Genomic DNA, 18,533 nt, shown 5'->3' on the forward strand with positions numbered 1-18,533 from the left:
TCTCTCTCTCTCTCTCTCTGTCTCTCTTTCTCTCTCTCTCTCTGTCTCTCTCTCTCTGTCTCTCTCTCTCTGTCTCTCTGTCTGTCTGTCTCTCTCTCTGTCTCTCTCTGTCTCTCTTTCTCTCTCTCTCTGTCTCTCTCTCTGTCTCTGTCTCTCTCTCTCTCTCTCACACACACACACACACCGCCCCCACAAGCTGTGAATTTACAATATGAACATTTATCTTTCTGTGGAAACTCTTCCAGAATGGGATTACTAACCTCTCTAATCTCTTGTTGCCTTTTCAGGAGCCAGGCTCTGAGTTTAAAGTAAGTTACTCAGTTTCATTTTCTTTTGTTTCTGGCTTTTTGTTTGTCTAATGGAAAAACTGGGAAAATAAAAACAGGAATCAAAAGCTTTTCATTGTTTTTTTCCTTCCAGTTTACCAGTTTCTAGCATTCTGTCACATGTTAAAGCTTTTCTTGTTCCCAGCCTCCTCCTCTCTCTCTCTCTCTCTCTCTCTCTCTCTCTCTCTCTCTCTCTCTCTCCCTCTCCCTCGATCTCTCTTTCCCTTCCTCCCTCCTTGCCTCCCTCCCTCCTTCCTCTGTCTGTCTCTCTCTCTGCCTCTCCTCTCTCTTTGTTCCTCATTTTATTGTTCCCTCACCCCGCTTTTTTCTCTGGAGGTGAGTCTCCCAATATTTCCCAGGCTGGCCTCAGACTGGGCTTAAGGGATCCTCCTGCCTCAGCTCTCCTGCCTGCTCATCTCTTCTGTGTACCTCTTTACTCTCAATACTCAATGCTTATGTAGTAAAGACAGAAACATTTTCTTGTGTAACCTCTCCAACTCAACCAGAGTCTGGGCTCTTTTCGTTTTTTTGTTTGTTTTGTTTTTCAAGGCTGTTTCTCTGTGTACCCGTGGATGGCCTGGGACTCACTCTGTAGACCAGCCTGGCCTTGAACTCAAAGACCTACCTGCCTCTGCCTTCCAAGTGCTGGGATTAAAAGCATCCATTGCCACCATCTGGCTAGTCCAGGAATTTTAAATCTAATTATACTCTGACATTTCCTTCCTGCACTTCCTGCCACTCCAGGACTGTTGAGTCCTGTCCTCTGTGTGGCTTGCCTGCTGGGGATGTTAACTCCATTCCTCTGCTGTTTGGTATGATGTTTGTCAGGATGTGTTCAAGGCACACCTGTGGCTAGAGCACTAGGTAAACCTGGTGTTCCGTGTCGTGTCCGTTCAGAGATCTTTATCTGTTGGTGACCCACTTAAGACAAGCAACCGGACTAGTTCAGACATAGGCTGTAAGGAATTTCCTAGACAGTGGAATAGTCTAGCCTTATCTCATCTGGGACAGTCTCAGTGACAGAGGTCTTGAGTTGGCATGCAGATAAATCCATCTGTTAAGTGTCAGTGAGTCCCGGCACTGGCATTATGTAAAGGGCCCTGAGGATCGGAGCTTCTCTGGAAAATTCCATGTTGGGGATGAGGATAATTAGTGGTGTCGGTGGGGCCTCCTACCCCATGAGCGAGACTCCTAGTTCTGATAATTGAGGCTTATACAACTAAATCCACACATATTCCCCCGTCGTTGTATGCTGCTTGCAAGGTGGAGGAGATTGGGAACTGCTCTTTCTTCTCCCCGGCCAAACTAGTAAAGCCATTTCCTTTCCCCAGTGCAGGTCTTCCAGGTTTCTGCAGAACAGTGAGCAAGGAATCCAAGATTCCAGATACACTCTAGTTGTGTGCTGTCGGCGTTGTAGGACTTTGGTTCATGGGGTTTTTTTTTTTCCTCTCTTTGTATATATGAAATGTGAAATGCTCTAAAGAGCTATCTAGAATTACATCCAATACAGTGGAATAGCTTCCGAGAAGCTGTGGGCTTTTATTGTTGTTTGAGTTAGAAGAAGCTCCATCCTCCTGCCCCAGCTTGCCTGGGCTAAGAATTCTTTTTAACTCGTTTATGTCTATGACTGTTTTGATCGTATATATGTCTATGCACCACCTGGGTGCCTGGTGCCTACGGAGGCCCAAAGAGGATGGTAGACCTGGAACTGGAGATACAGTTGCGAGCTGCCATGTGAGTGCTGGGAATCAAACTCAGGTCCTCTGGAAGAGCAGCCAGTGTTTTTAACCATTGAGCTACCTCTCCAACCGTATCTAATAATTCTTTAAGTAGGTCGGTGGAAATTGTTCTCCTGTTGTATCTGTTTCTGCATATCTTAAAAACATTATACAGACATATGTGCTAGATGAACATGTTCAAACATGGACACCACGCCTGCCCTCATAGGACCCCAACCTCAGACTAAGGCAGGTACTAGGGGGAGGCAGAGACATGCAGACCCATGAGGCTTCAGTATGGACATAGAGGATTTGTATTCACTGGCTTTACTTTCTGGAAATTAGCAAACTTCCGAGGAATGGACAGACTCTACTGTGGTTGCTAGGTAATGCTAGCAATGAAATTACAGGCTGAATCTGGGTGCAGTGGAGAAGCATGTTTTGTGCCGGACTGGATACATAGTTTGCCCCCAGCTTCCCAAAGCATAACGGGAGAGGGCATACCTCGGCCTCCATTTCCTGAGGTGAAGTGGAGGTCAGGCCCCTCCCTGTGCTTTGGGCCTTCTCAAGCTCCGCCTTTCCAGCACTCTGAGACCCACTTCCACTTCCAGAAATTCCCAGAGCCCTTCCCTGAGCTTCCCCACATCCTGAGTGGCCCTCCTACCCTAGATAGAAGTCACTTACTTGACTTGGGACCACTCTCTTGAAGGTCCTGAGCATTGTGTGACTCTGACGACTGCTGGGTCACTGATTGCACACGTGTGACCCTGGCATAACTACAAAACACAGCTCTCATTTCCAATCAAGCAAGAAGTTGTTTGTTCTGGGCCAAATATGGCCCAGGAAAACAGATCGGGCAAACGGTTCCAGTGCCTTTCTGTCATAGTGTAAAAGAAGTGAAGATTGATGCATTTGTCAACTGAGTGGACATGGACACCAGCCAGATGGGCTTCAGGAGATCAGGGGCATCCTGCTTTGGTTTTCAAGGGCTATCAGATGATATTAGCTTTAGGGCTGGTGGAAGCAAATGATCTGCCAAGTAATACATTCTAACATGCTATAGACACATTTTCTTCTAACTGAAGTGTTTCCTCCTAGACGGAGGGGTAGGGTTCCAGCAACTTAGGAAACTTGCGAGGAGGAGGGAGGTCAGAGAGTTAGAAGATTCACAGAGCCGCTCCTGATGCTGCAAACAAACAGAGGGGAATGCCTTCTGTGGAACTGCCTGCAACTTGTGCACCTGGCTCCAGGGATGCTTTTGTGATTTATCGCCTGTGCTCAGGTGAAAGCTCAGCTGTGCAGCTGCAAATGAGTCACCCATGCTTCTGTAAGTAACCCCAGGAAACTCAGTGCTTTGCCCAGGTAGACTCAGTGAGATTGCCTGCCTGTGGTGGATCCTGTCTCCCCAGGGAGAAAACTCACAAAGAGTTTAAGTCAGGTTGGTTGTGAGCGGCTGTTGAGGGGACTAAAGATAGCTAGAGATAATTTTGGCTGTCTGCCTGTGACATTTTAATTCTCCACAATCATGAAGTTCCAGTCTCTCAATGTGTCTGCTGGATCTTGAACACATATGCCACTCAGAAGAAAGTCCTCTCTCACCAGAAGGCACACCTGTGATAGAGCAGGAGCTGGTTGCCTCCCTGTAAGCTGGGCAGAATTCAAGGCAATCAGGGGAGAACACCACACAGTCTTAGAGGTTTGCCCTGCCTCTAATCATGGCTGCCTGGGCTGCTTGTTGTCTCTGCTAGCTCCCTTAGTGTCCCAGCAGAGAGGACTCCGCTGGTTCTGGCAGAGATGCTATGGAGTCTCTAGCCTTCCTTCATTTCCACTACTGTCCCCTCAAGCTGCCCAGTGTGTTGCCAGAGGCTGGCTGAACAGAGCAGGGGGTGCTGGAGGCATCCTCCAAGAGGATGGAGGTTATTGTGACGCACCACACCCTCAGAGCTCCAGCCGCTGATTGGACCACACAGCCAGAAACAGGAAGCATTTAGTTAAAGCTTTAGTTAAAGCGTCTGTCCATTCCCATGACTGCCCAGAAGGTGCACTTTGGTTCCTCCAAGGGCTCACTTTCTCTCCTTGGACGTCTTTGCCCTTCATCTCTCCCTCTAGCTTGAGTGAGCGGAGCAAGAAAATAGGCAGTTGTTGCAGAAGCTCTGAAAAACAAAAGGTCACTGTTCCCACTGGAACAACGTGCCCTTCTCCCATGGCATTGTACAGATCCACTGAAAGAGCCCCAGTGACAGCCGGCCTTATCTACATGGTCCCGAATCCGTCTCTTTCACATTTTCAATGTCCCCCCCCCCTTTTCCCCTTTGGCCTCTGTCTATCACAAGAAGCCTGGTTTGGGACAGGGACAGAAATAGATCTCTAGGTCCAGAAATCACAAGGGGATGGCCTGCCAAGCTGCAGTCTGTGCCTGGAACCTGGGGAAGATCTAATTCTTTCCCTTATCAGCTTAGCGCTCAGGCTGGTGACACGCACCGACCCTGGGTCTATGAAAGGAGGGCTGTGTAAAGCTCATAGCTCTGTGGAAGGCAGGACTGGGGACATTTATGCTGTGTGGCTTCATCCCTAAACTACATGGCCGCTGAGGAGGATATATGAGGAGCGTGCTCAGTTTGGGCAAGCTGAACGTGTCTGCACTGTCCATTTCCCCTGGCTCAGAGCTACAGTCCTTCTGACATCCATTTACTGTTGTTTCCACTGAAGTGTTCTGAGGGTTAGCATCTGTGACTTAGCTCGACAGAGAGGGCTTGGAGGTACCGTGGTTGTCAGGAAGTTCATCTGGCAAGTGACAGCCAGGAACACTTGGTCCTGCAGGCCAGGGATTCTTGGCCTTGTCGTAGAAGCTAGGAGATAGCCATGTCATGGACCGGTTGCCGTCTTACTGCCAGGCATCACCTACTGGGAGAAGAGCCAGTTGTTATCTGGCCTCAGAAAATGTTTCCATTTTAACTCAAGCACATCCACTTCACTTCCTGTGGATGGGAAATAGTCGTGGGATTCAGAACAGTTCTGCTCCAGTGTTAGCTGAGGGTGGCTCACCGAAGGATTCAGACGAAAATGACATCACTCTGGGTGGTTCAGCTCACGGTCTTCGTGGCTTTGCCGAGATGCCAGAGAAGATGGACCGGGAATCCTAGTGAGTTTAGAAGTCTGCGGCTGCAACTCGGAAGTCTCCATCACTATCAGGAGGGCAAGCGCTGCTTCCCACCCAAACCCAGGTTTTTTTCCTGGGTGATCACATCTCTAGGCTGTTCCTAAGACTAGCTGCCCACCTCGAAACGCAATCCTCCTTAATATAAACCCCTCCCCAAGCTATCTCCCTAGGATAGTTCCTACCACTGTGCAGAAGTCCTTGCTTCCATGCTCCACAGACTCATATGGGGGACTCCAAGGGCAACTGGGAGTTAACACTAAATGAGCACATCCTTGGCTGGGTCTGAGGCCTGTGCACCCAATACAAACCATGGCACTCTAGGGGAAATACTGGGGGGAAGTGTGTCTACTTAGGAAAGAGGGATTTGCTGACCTTTCCCAAATGCCTTCACTATGATCAGATCAGTCCCTTACAGTCCTGTGTGGTTCATGAAAACACAGTGATCGAGCCATGGGGGAAAAGTCAGTAAACAGCAATTCTCCAAGGTCTGCCTCGGCTACTGCCAGCCATCAGATGCCCGCCCTAAAATTTCCCTCAGTGAAGGGTTGTGATCTAGAAGGTGTGAGCTGAAATTAACCCTTTCTCCTCCAGGTTGCTTTCGGTCATTTATTATAGAAATAGAAAGCAAACTAGGACATGGGAAACCTTGGCTTGTAAATAATGTAAAAACTATAAGTAACTAATTTCTGGTTATTATGAATGACCTGTTCTTAGACATTATCACAGCAACATGAAATGGACAAAGGCAACAAGGGAGGGGTGGTAAAATATGTGTATACCTTGGTTTCTTATCACTAAGAATAGCCTAACTAGATGACACTTAAAAGACAAGGTCTCAGCCCGGCGGTGGTGGCGCACGCCTTTAATCCCAGCACTTGGGAGGCAGAGACAGGCGGATTCCTGAGTTCAAGGCCAGCCTGGTCTACAGATTTCAGGATATATATCCTGGTTTCAGGATAGCCAGGGCTACACAGAGAAACCCTGTCTCGAAAAAGAGGTCTTTTTTTTTTGGCTCATGGTTTGAAGGGACACTATCTGTCATAGCAAGAAAGGCATGGTGATTGGTAGCTCTTTGGTAGGAGTATCTGGTAGCTGCTTATTACCCGGCACTGAGCAAGAAATCCAGTGGGAAGGAAGGTCTGAATATATATTCCAAGGCCCACCCTCCTAGTAACCCTCTTCCTCCAGCTAGACCCCACACCCTAAAGATTCACAACCTTTCCACAGCAGTACCACTGACTAGGGACCAAGTTCTGAAATCCATGAACCTGAGGGGGTGCATCTCACACACAAGCCCTTACCATGTGGTAACAGTATCTATGAGCTGTAACAGTGTAGCAGCAGTATCTACCGGAAGCACGGCTTGTCCTTTCACTTTCACCATGCTCTGAGATGAGTGGGAATTTTAAGTCTTGATTAAGGCCACTTAGTGCTTTTTGAGAATTTAGTGTATTCTGTGTCCTATCAAGAGATCAATAAGATATTTTCCTACATTTTCTTCTAGGAACTTTAAAGTCATTTCACTTTAGTCTGTGACCCATTTCAAATTTGATTCTAGGATCAAATTTTTAACATATTTTCTGTGAACCCCCGTACTTGTGCTCATTGGTTTACTTGGTAACACTGTTGAGATGCTTAGGGCAATGCCGAATGTGTAGGGAGAGTTTGCGTCTGTAATACACCATTCTCAGCATCTGACACATCAGACAGAAACAACTGGGCATGGACATGACCAGCTGACAGCAACAGAACATTACATCAGCAAATGCAGAGCAGGAATTTGACTAAGTAACACAAGCAGCTCAGTGCTCACAGATCATTGGCTAGAACACAGTGCCAGCCATGCAGTGTCTTCATGAGGTTTAAAGGTTAAAATCATATAGTGCTAGGGCACAGTGGAATTACGCTTTACGTATGTCAGTATATATTTACGTATTTATGAGTGCATTTACATACTAATTAAAAGAAAATCCTTAGCCAGCAGTGGTGACACATGCCTTTAATTCCAGCACTTGGGTGGTGAGGCAGATGGATTTCTGAGTTCGAGGCCAGCCTGGTCTATAGAGTGAGTTCCAGAACAGTCAGGACTATACAGAGAAACCCTGTCTGGAAAAACAAACAAACAAAAAAAAGAAGGAAAAAAAGAAAGAAAAAAGGAGAAAAGAGAAAAGAAAAATCCCTCAGTGTTTGATAATGAAGCCTAACGTTTCTTGGTTTCCCATGGGTCAAAGAAGACTTAGATGGGAAGTCTCAGATTCCCACCTGTGTACTTACAGACATGGTAATGTGTGATGCTGTAGTAGACTGGACAGGACTTGAGCCAGTCCAACGCATGTCTGCCCAGCTTCATCCCAAAGCTTCCTGATGTGGTCCTTCTCTTGGCTATAGCTTGGGGAGGATGCTGTGTGCTCTCCACTCCAGCAGAGAACCCCATAGTACAGACCTATTTTTCTCTCACAACTCTCCTTAGAAAATCTCCTTCACAACTCTAGAGTACTTTACCCAAAGGCCTTCCACAGAGACAACAGGAGTGTCTTCCCTGTGTTCAGACAGGTCTGAGAGTTCAACACAGTACATTCCTGTCACTTTAGTGAGTACTACTTCCAAACAACCATGAGGTGTCACCGTACCTAGGCTATAATCTGACCTACCTAAGTCCTAGTAGTCTGTTTGAGAAGTGTCTAACTACAGAGCAAACCGGCTTTATAGACACTTACCGTGGAACAAATTTCTCTTTGAACTCCCTATGTAGTTGGGTGGACTTAGAGAGACTCTAAGAAGCCCAGGATTTTCACAACTCACATTGCTTCTATGAACCGTGTTGATGGGAGAAGTGACAGTCCGGTCGGTATGGGAACATATTTGCTACGAGCACTAGCTGTGTACCAGTTAGCACTTTGATGGGTGGTGTCTTCCTTTAATAATTTAACGATTTGCTTCCCCTTACATGCACAAAACAAAGGTTCGTGCTAAGCAAACTCAGCTGCCCTGAAGCGTTCTTCCTGAATATCCCAACACTTTTCTATGCAGACACCTGCAGGCCTCTTCATACCACCAAGGCCCACAGTGTGATACTCCTGGTCTCCACAGCGCCTCCCTTCCCAGGCTCAGCCATGAGCAGAAAGGCTAGCTAAGCTCAAAGCTGTGGAAAGCTGGAACTCAGGTTTGGAAAACAAGAACCTTCTGGTTCTTTTTACGGGCAAGCTGTAAAAGCGCCTGGAGAGGTAGTGAGCTGAGGTCACGGTTGGTCTGGATTTCTAGCTTCTGTTCTTGGCAGGACCAGGAGCCCCTGACCCTGACCAGCCTGGACCGCCTAGGCAGGCAAGGCTGATCAGGGTCGATGGGTTGTTCTCCTGGCATCCCCTACCCTGTTTAGACGTAAGGAGCAATGACTGCTGGGGTCATGCTGGGTGTGGTATCCGCTCTGTGCCCCACTGTGCAGGGGGAGAAAGGTCAGAGATAGAGTGAAGTGTCGTCCTGCACCCCCTTCCCACAGGAACTCAGACCCGGATCTGCAGGAAGCAAGCAGACGCTGGGGTCACGATGGGTGGAGTGCCTGTCTTGTGTTCCCCGCCTGCGCCAGCGCAGCTCCTAGAGTCTCACAGTCGGTGGATGATCGGGAGGCGCGCTCTGGCTCCGCGCCATTCCCCAGTGATCAGGAGTCTGAGGGGAGAAGCGCCGACTCTGGGACACTACAAGTTGGTGTCCTTTCTGCGCCCCTTCTGTACCCGGGGGAGCAAGGTAGGCAGCATCCCTCCCACTCGCGGCGCGGGTCGTTAGGCTGGGGGCGGGGCAGGGCGGGGGGGGGGCTGGTGGCCACGTGGCCTCACAGGAATGCGCTGGCGCGAGGGTCGGGCGCGGCTGAGGAACGGGCAGGAACGCTGGCCAGTGGGCACGAGGCACGGTCTGTTCCAGCCAATCATGGTGAGGTGGGAGGGGCTTCCCCGGCGGGCGGGGTAGGAGCACATCGCGGGCGGGGCGCGCGGGGGGCGCGGGACAACTGGCGGACGGAGAAGGCGGATGGCGCCCGGCCCCTCGGTGAGTGAGCACGGCGACCCCACGTCCCGTCCCAGGCCGCTTGCACTGGCTGCTTCTTTGCTTTAAAAGTTGCACTTCTGCCCAGGTCCCCGAAGTAGCTAAACCCCATCCTGGGTTTGCCGGACCGCGCACAGTGACAGACGGCAGCGAGTAACCACCCCCCGAACACCAGTTTAGCGCTGTCTCTGGCACAGGACGGCAAGGAGCTCCCAACTTTAGTTTCAGTTGCCCTCAAATCTGGCCGGTGTTTCCGTCTCTAGGCCCAGCAGCCCCTACCCCCTCCTTGCTTTAGTGAGTGTCTCTGGACATGGGACAGCAAGAAGCACCCACAAATTTGCAGGTAGCCCATAGGCACAAACAGGAGCAGCCTCTTAACCTTTGCCTTAGGTGTTCTCAGGCATAGATACTGTAGCATGCAGCCCTCTGTTTCAATGATTATCCCTAGACACAAGGCAGCAAGAAGCCTCCCAACTTCAACGGGTGTCTCTAGACACAGAGCAATGAGCAGACGCCCAACTTCAGTGAATGTCTATCTTTGGCACAGACAGTAGACAGTCCCCAGCATCACTGTGTCCCATAACCTAAGGATAAGGCCCAAGGGCATGTTCAGTAGTGACCAACAGCCTCTGGCCTGGAGATGTGGGGTGAATTCATAGGTCGCCGAAATTGCATGAGAGAAGTCATCTTGGGGTGTTTGAATTGAGATCTGTAAGGTGCCCTTTTGGATGAAGGTGCTGCTGGGTCTTTTTGCTAGCCCCCCCCCCCCGTTGCTCAATAATCAGGGTAGATCTTGAGCTGATGTGCAGTAAACAAAAGCAGGTGGTTGGGCCCTGGACACTGTGGGACACCACCATGTTTTGAATGCGGTATGTCAGGGTCCCAGAAGGCAGTAGACACGCTCGATGTGGACTCTAAGGTAGGATGCATCTCAGTTACAGCCTTTGCTGGAGGAAGAGGTTCTTCTGGACTCAAATGGCAGCCATCATTCCTTGTTTTCTTTGGCTGGACCACACAGTAAGGTGTAATCTGGGCAAGGGGCAGCATTTCATTGCCGGGTGACTTTTTTCTTGATTGAATCTAGGTCCTCGCACATACTAAGCAGGTGCTCCTTTACTACAGCCGAGCACCTTGCCAGGCAGATGCTCTACTGCTGAGCTACGCCCACAGCCTCAGCTACTATTAAAAATATATTTTGGCACTTGAAGGTCTGAGTTAGAAGGATCTTGAGTCTGGCCAGCCTTGGCTACAGTAATGAGACCTTTCATATAAACAAGAAGGCAGGGCTAGGGTGTGGACCGCAGCAGGCTGGGTCTGATCTCTAGTAAGTGCTGAATTAATACATAGGTAAAGGTGTGGTGGGGATGCGCCCCCCACCCGCCACGGTGTCGGACGCCTGAATTCTCAGTTCCTAGCTGAGGTGCTGTTTGGGTAGGTTTAGGAGGAATGGTCTTGAAGGAGGAAGTATTTCCTTTGAGGTTTCAGAGCCATGTACTATTCCGAGTATGTTCTCTTTGCTTCATGCGTGTTTGCTCCAGGTGTGAGTTCTCAGCTTTCTTGTGTAGCTACTGAGCCTGGTGCCATGCTCCGCCCATCCCAGTATGCTCCGCCCATCCCAGTATGCTCCGCCCACCCCGCAGTGATGCACTTTTATCCCTCCTACAACCAGATGCCCAAATAAACTGCCTCGGCCCTGGTGCTTTATCACGGCAATAGAAACATAACTAATAACATATATTAAAAAATAATATATGTGTCCCAAATACCTGTTTTTACCAAGAATAACTTTTATTAGAAAAGATGGCTGAAGTTTTATACTTAAGTCTCTTTAAATGCATACCACTCCTTTCTGGCCCCGAGAGCTTTCTGTCATTTTATTGGCGTCAGTACCAAACATGTGAGTCACCTTGTTTGAAGTCACTGTCCAGAGTTATGCAGTCATTCATGACTTCTCAGAGGGAAGAGCTGCTACGTTTGGTGATGCCTGTCGTTCTTTAGCTTCACCGCGCAGACCAGTTATTAACGAAGGGAGTTTCAAATTCTGAGGGACGAGGTCCAAGTCAGTATTGGAAATAGCGTTTTGTCTTTGAGGTGCTTCATTTAGAACCATGGCCTTGTGCTCGCACAAGCTCTGCTACTAAGCTACACCTCCAGCCTTCTCTATCTTTTGAAACGTGATTCTTCTAGATTTGCCATAAGTATCCTCTTGGTATTCGGATGTGCCTCTTCTCTGGTGAGATCCTTCTTGTGAGGCTCGAAGCAAGCTCTGTCGGTTCCAAATGGAGAAGTTTTGGTTGGTTGGGCGGCTCTGTGACTGGGTCCTGGGTTATCTGATGGAGCCGCCACTAGCCCTGTGACTGTCCACTCTAGGCTTGGTTCTGCTCAGGTGCGATGTCGCTGGGAAGCAATGTGTAAAAAAAAAAAAAAAAAAGAAAAAAAAACCAACCAGCCAAACAAAAAATGCTCTACCCCTGAAAGTGTTCTGTGTTCACCAGAGAAAACTGAAAATTCAGCAACTGTGGCTGTTGTCATCTGCAGATGACAGTATAAACCATTTTCATAATTGAAACGCCATTGTATCACGCATCATTCTTTCATTGCACGACCCAAAACAGTAAGCGCGCAGTGGAAGGTTATATCTGGAGATATTCAGAGCATATTGACGTTCGTTCTAGAGGACAGTTGGCCTGGCTGGTAGTGGGATATACTGTTAGTTATTGTTATGCTCTCTGGAGATGTACTTTAGGGACGATACATTGGGATGGGTGCTCTAGGACAGATGGCTTGGAAGGGTCTGAATAAACTGAGACCAGACAGCAGATGGACCACGAATGGATCTGTGGGCAGGCAGCAAGGTGATAGCCTTGACTATGGATGGGGACCTGGACTGTAGCCTCTGGAGAGAAGCAACACCTATAGGAACATGTGAGGTTACAGCACACCCTAGGATGGTCCTGCCTTCAGCCCTACCTGGCTTATGTGCACCCTTCTCTAGGGTCTTCTGCCCTACCCCATTGACTGGCCCTTTCTCAGTGATTGGGCCTGCATGCAGGCTTTTGCCTATTTTTCTATGTGAATTTTCAGAAATTGATTATGAAACAAGGTCGTAACTTTCCCTAGTGCTATTGCCTGTTTCTTTCCATCTTGCTTTTCCTGTGTCACATTGGAAATTGGAGTCTGTGGGTTGGGTTGGTTTTCCAGAGACAGGGTTGCTCTGGGTAACAGAGCCCTGGATGTCTTGAAACTCACCAGCTGACTTTAAACTCACAGAGATCCACCTGCCTCTGCCTCTCGAGTGCTGGAATTAAAGGTGTGTGCCACTATGCCCGGTTGTTATTATTTTTTTGACTAAACAATGAGGAAAGAGATAAAATGGTTTTCAAGTTATTAGGTTTAATATTTTGTCTTCCGTGTCACCTTCTGATACAGGAAGTGATTTGGGGAGTGGAATACCACATAAAATTACTGCAAAGCCAGGTACCGTGATGCGTACTCACGGTCACAGCACCGGGGAGGTGGAGGCAGGAGAACGTTGACTTTGAGACTAGCTTTGGGTGCGTACCAAGATGTTGACAGTTATACAGAGGATCTCATAGGAGAGCCATGGACAAGTGTGCCTAGAGCGTAAAGCATGGCTCTTCCACACAGTTATGGCCTGGCTGACTGAGTGACCTGGAGAGGAACGAGGTGCTGGTTGGCCCAGGCAAGGCTCCAGTCACCAGAATGGACTGACAAGTGGGCCTAAGCTGTAGTGTCAGGAACAGGGGAGGCTAAAGGCCTGGGGCTTCACACCTAGTCCCGAGACAGCTCGCACGCACCTCTGGGGCCACTGTGTGATGCTCTAGGAACTGTTTCTGCTTTTCATTCTGGACGTGGCTGGTGGGTGTTATCCAGCTTCCCTCCTGCACCACTTTTTGCAGCGCTGGGGATTGAACCCAGGGCCCTTGCACATACTGGGCTACTGAGTCACAACTCCCTCCTGATGGCATTTCTTTTTAAAGCACGGCGGACATTTGCCCTGAGATACAGCACTGAAGACTCCAGAGTCATATGGATAGGTGACGTTTGAGCTGGTGTCTCCTCTCGTCACGCCTCATTGGTGTGGATGATTAAGTCAGGAATAATGGCTCACACCTGTAATTCAAACATCCATAGCGTAGAGACAGGAGGTTCACTTCAAACTGGAGCCCAGCCTGAGCTGTTAGTGAATTCTAGGTCAGCCTGGGCTACAATGTGAAGCAAAACAAAACAGAAAAAGAAAAGATTTACATGCAAGAGGCCCAGGAAACAAATGTATGTATATCTTATTTTGTTTTGTATGTTGGTTGGTCTTTTTTGTTTTTGTTTTGTTTTTATTTTTTCAGTGCTGTGATTCAAAGCTAGGGTTTCTGCCAGCTAGCCAGGTCCTATAGCTACCCCTCCCCCACACCCGCACTGCCTTTGAAGGAAAATAGAGTCACAATTTCAGTTTGGTTTCTGACTCTCTTTAAAGAATATGAAAATAATGAATTGAAGTGGTCTTTGGTGCTCATTTTAGAGCTATAAGCTCAGGATTGAAGGCCCAGTCTCTGACAAGGATAAATGGTCAGGTGTCAGCACCATGAGGCAGTGGGCTGACCCATAAGGCCAGGCCTTGTGTTATACAGTGTTAGTTCCGGTTGGATCCTTATGGTGACCTGCTGAGGACCGAGTGTGGATGTGTCCAGGGGATTTCACAGCTGAGTGACCACATCTCTGAAAGCCTGGGTTTGTGTGTGAGAACCCTTGGAGTGTGTCCTCACAGTGTGTGGGCCCAAGTCTGACTGGGTCAGGGGTCACATGGGTGGGGTGCTATTGAGGCCCTGCAGAGAAAGCCTTTCTGTGTGGGCTTGGCCAGTTTGCTTCTTGGCACTGGCCAGCCTTCTGGCTTCAGAAATGATAGGAACGTTGACTGATGCTTTGCTGTCAATCGCTTGACTCAACAGGGGTGGGGGTGGGGGTGGGGTGAGGTGGGGGTGAGGTGGGGGTGGGGGCGGGGGTGGTGGAAGCAGTCCAGTGAGCTGAGTGGCAGAGCTCAGCGGGTACCTCCAGTTCTCTTAGAGAAGCTTTGCTGAAGCTGTGTTCTGTGGTGCATTGTGGGAGTGGCCGTCTCTGAAGGCGTGGTCTTGAGCTGTGTAGAGAGGGCCACTTTTCAGTCAGAGCCAAGGACTGAACTCTCTCCGTTGGTTCTGATAGAGCAACACAGTTCTCCACGTACAGTCCAGAAGCCAGGGTTTGAAGTGGAGGACTTCGGCAGGGCCTAGGGCACTGGCCCGGACAGAGCAGGTCCTCTGCTTTGGAATAGAGTCCAGACATGCAGGGCCTCGGATGATTTCACAGGAAGGAATGAAAGGTGCAGTGTTTTGCCAAGCAACCAAAGCAATCGGGAAAATAACCATAGGTACTTGTAGCAGGGAAGAAAGATTTATGGTTTCCAGGATGTGCGGTCTCCACAGTGATTCTCTGAGGGGGTGGGAGGGCTGTGACTGTGAAGAGCCACATCCACCCTCCATTGTGTCTAGACATAAGGTCATCAGAGGATAAGACGCTTGGTGACCTGCAGAGCACGGGGAGAGGAAGGAGGTTGCCTGAGCTTACCTGTCACCTTGGGAGGCTTTCAGTTCCATACCATTTTGTAGTATGTTTTGCAGATGATTCACCTTCATGGGCAGTTGGGGTACTTGTCCTTGGGGTGTACTCTTTTTAAAGTTAATGTGTGTGTGTGTGATACATACATATATATATATATATATATTATATATGTGTGTATAATATGTATATGTGTATATGTATATATGTATATATGAGTGTGTTGTGTGTGTGCATATATATATACTTATATGTATACATATATGTATGTATGTATGTATATGTTTTCCACTCTCCCAGTTCTTCTTAGATTGTTTCCACCACCCTACCCACCCAACTTTGTATTTCCTGCCTCTCAAAACAGAAATAGAAAATCAAAACAAATGAGAAATGTCTAAGACAAACAACAACAGCAAAAAGCCAAAAAGGAAATATAAAGCTCAAACAAATAAACAAATTCCCTTGTTCACCAACTACTCCTGGCCATGGAGCGCACCCTGCAACGTGGTGTGGTTGGTATGTTCCAGTGACACTCCCCTGGGGAAAAGAACTTATTTTTCCCATTGCCAACAGATATCTGTTGCAAGCAGCTTCTTGCTTAGGGACGGGACCCTGTGTCTCCTTCCTCCTCTCAGTACTGGGACCCTGTCGGGCTTGAACCGGTGCAGGTCTCTGAGTTCATGTGTGCACCAATCTTGCTGAGTCTGAATGACCACGGTGGACATTGGAGTACTGTTTGTGTAGAGTAAGAAACTGAAAGCCAGGATGAGCATTAAGCACGTCCTTCCATCTTTTTGCAGGACAGCATTGACCCTGTACAGGAGAGGTAGAGGCAGGAAGGCCCATTCTGAGCTGGTTAGACATAGTCGCTAGTCAGGTGTGGGTAGTGCCGGCTAGTGGTTCAGCCAGCTTTGGGGAGATGGGGACTAGAAACCAGCAGCTTTGCTCATGGATTCGGACCTGGGTCTAAGAGAAAGAAGAAAATTGAAGATAACCCCTACGTTCTGTTCTGTTTAAGGAGAGAAGCCCGTTAGGAGGACCAGTTGCCCAGGTTTAGATTTGTCTGCCTCCCTGAGGGATGGAGTGGGTAGCTCCCTTCAGGGTTATTGTATTAGGCAGTCTCAAGACATACAGTTGACACTGAAGCCACAGGTTTGGGGAAATCACTCTGCACTCCAAACGCTAGGAGGACACATGGGGTGCAGAGAGTGTGGCATCCAGAGACCTACCCAAGAGAAGCAGGTGAGAAGGCGATACATGGGGTCTGTTGATGCATGGTGGTAGTCTCTGATAACCAGACTAGGCCCAGGTTGCTGACGGATGTTGGGTCGGTGTCTGAGAGTCAGCAGCTGGTTTGTGGATCGAGGTCCTTTGTCCCAAGGGTCCCATGTGAGAGTCCCCATATGTTTCCTCCTTATGGGCAGAGGAGCAGAGGAGGGGTATCCCGAGCTGTCTGTGCAGTGATACCTGCTTATGGATGGCGGTGCAGATCCTTAACAGTGCCACTAGAGGGGGCACGCTCTTCAGGGGTGCAGGGATGGGTGTCTTGCCATAATGCCATCTTTCTCCTAACTTTGTCCCCAGTTGAACCGGAGGGTTGGGATGGGATCAGGATGATGTTGATTCATAATGGGATTCCTGCTAACAGCCACCAGAGGGGATGCATTTCTCAGGCTACACACGAGTCTCAGCTCACCCAAACAAACAGGTCGGACATTACGACTCAGCCATTGTGACAGTCACTTATGGCCACACAGTCCAGCTAGGGTCTGAAGCACAGTGTTGGCCTCTAACACGTGATGGTACTTCCATCCTGTCAGCAGCTACACAGACCTCCTGGCATGCTGCTGTCCCTTGGCCAGCCCTCTCCCAGATCCCAGGCAGACCTCGCTCCTATACCATTCTTGGGTCCCTTTGTTCTAAAAGGCCCACCATGCCCTGAGCAGGAACTCCAGGCTGCCCACTCCCAAGTTCCAGTAGCCAGCCACCACCATCCCCCTAGACCTAAAGCCTTCTCAGTGCGGTGTGTTCTTTCCCACCGTGCTGGGGAGCTCGCTTCTTGGTTCCCAGCTCAGGCAACACTGCCTACCTATACTCACTGTCTCTCCTTCCATTAAAGAAGTCTTACTGGTGGACCCGAGACTCTCCTGCAGCCAGTTATGAGGTCTCCAGACATTTGGCCACCAGGATAAGCTCTCTTCCTTGCTGGCTCCCCCACATAAGTACAGAGACAGATCACAGCCATGGATCCTTTCAGGAGCTTGAAGAATTGTATGTGAGGCACCCCCATTGTCAGCAGCAGCCAAGGGAACGCTCTTTCTCTCCACTGGTCCCTTCCTGCCCCCACTTGCCTTTGGGATGGTTTGCTTTGAATCTGGCTTGTTCCCTACTGAGGTCATGAACTTCCTATCTGTGTTCTGTACTTTCTTGGTCTAGGCCTGCTAGTCCAAGTTCTAGGCTTACATGGCTGTCCTTACAGGCCATGGACAACCAGGGACTAGTATACACTTCTAAGGGACCCTCAAGAATGCCAGGGGAAGGTTTGTCTGCAGAGGCTGCCCAAGAAGCCTGCATGGCATGGACTGTCAGTTCAGATGATCAGAGCCTGTCTGGCGACTGCTGCCCTCTGAATGATGAATTCTGTCTTGTTTCGTTTTGGTTGGTCTTTTTTTTTTTTTTTAAACAAACATAATGTCCAGTCTCCCGAAGGACATTGGCAAAGGCATTACCAAGTCAACATGCAGTTAGAACTGCACAGACATTTAGATAACAATATACAGTTTGGGTTTCGTTGAGATGACGTGAATCTCTGAGACATTATTGGTTTGTGTCAATTGTGGTCACGATTTGGGCATCCGAAGGCGGGCACCAAGGAAAGGTACTGTTTAATGGTAAAGCACCGTCCTGGTATGCTGATCTTCAAATGCAGTGGGATCTAGCCTGCATGCCTCCTCCTTTTTGACTCCCACCTCTGTCGGGAGCCTCCTGGGACTGTGTGAGGAATGCACACTGTTGAATTCAGCGAGGGAGGCAGTGCAGGCCAGACAGCAGCTCAGCTCAGGTGCCTGGCTGGGGATGTGCTTGCAGCTCCTTCTCTGCCCTCTTGCATGTGGGTTCTTGTGAGGGCAGTAGGGTCCAGGCAGCTGAGCTGGGCTGTTGGGAGTTTTAATGCTCTATACAGAGACGTGGTTGAGTCCTGAAGGATATTCAAGAGCCATCTTGGGGAGCTGGGCTAGGAGATCCTGGGAACACAGTGGATGCAGACACCTGGGTCAGCTTGGGGGCCTCTCCATAGGCCATAGGCCGCAGCAGTGGAGACACTTCTTGGCGCCTTGGTCACATTGTCAGTGGTTTTCCTTTGTGTAGTGGGGCTCTCTCCTCAGACTTACAGATGACCAGGCCCACCAGCTGTGTCCCTGTAAGCCATGGCCCAGCTCGTGCTGGCCAGAGCCACCTTAACTGTCACCCCTTCTCACCGGTGGCCTCATGTCAGCTTCACCTGGAGCATGTCCAGAGTCGTGTCTTATCAGCCTATGAATAGGGCCTTGTTCTTAGGAATTACTTAATGCCATATTTCATGTCAAGGAGCCCAGGTGAGTTCCTTCCTGAGAATACATAGCCATTGTCTCGGGCTGAGAGAAGAGAGAGAGAGAGAGAGAGAGAGAGAGAGAGAGAGAGAGAGAGAGA

The 18,533-nt window shown here is 49.2% G+C and overlaps 1 protein-coding gene across 4 annotated transcripts in view; it reads left to right on the top strand.

Annotated features, from left to right (window-relative positions):
• Positions 1–8,865: 8,865 nt before the first annotated feature.
• Arhgef10 (Rho guanine nucleotide exchange factor 10) overlaps positions 8,866–18,533 on the top strand; it is an 88,010-nt gene continuing 78,342 nt past the window's right edge. For 2 of the 4 annotated variants that reach the window (XM_028766404.1, XM_028766402.1), the window contains exon 1: positions 9,205–9,242. The gene's annotated coding sequence lies outside the window, so the exon portion shown is untranslated. Of the gene's footprint in view, positions 8,946–9,150; positions 9,243–18,533 lie in introns of those variants that run through there. The other 2 variants (XM_028766401.1, XM_028766400.1) reach the window with 2 other exon arrangements.

The sequence above is a fragment of the Grammomys surdaster genome, unplaced genomic scaffold (genome assembly GCF_004785775.1).
Source record: "Grammomys surdaster isolate TR1022 unplaced genomic scaffold, NIH_TR_1.0 167, whole genome shotgun sequence".
Taxonomy (NCBI): Eukaryota; Metazoa; Chordata; class Mammalia; order Rodentia; family Muridae; genus Grammomys; species Grammomys surdaster.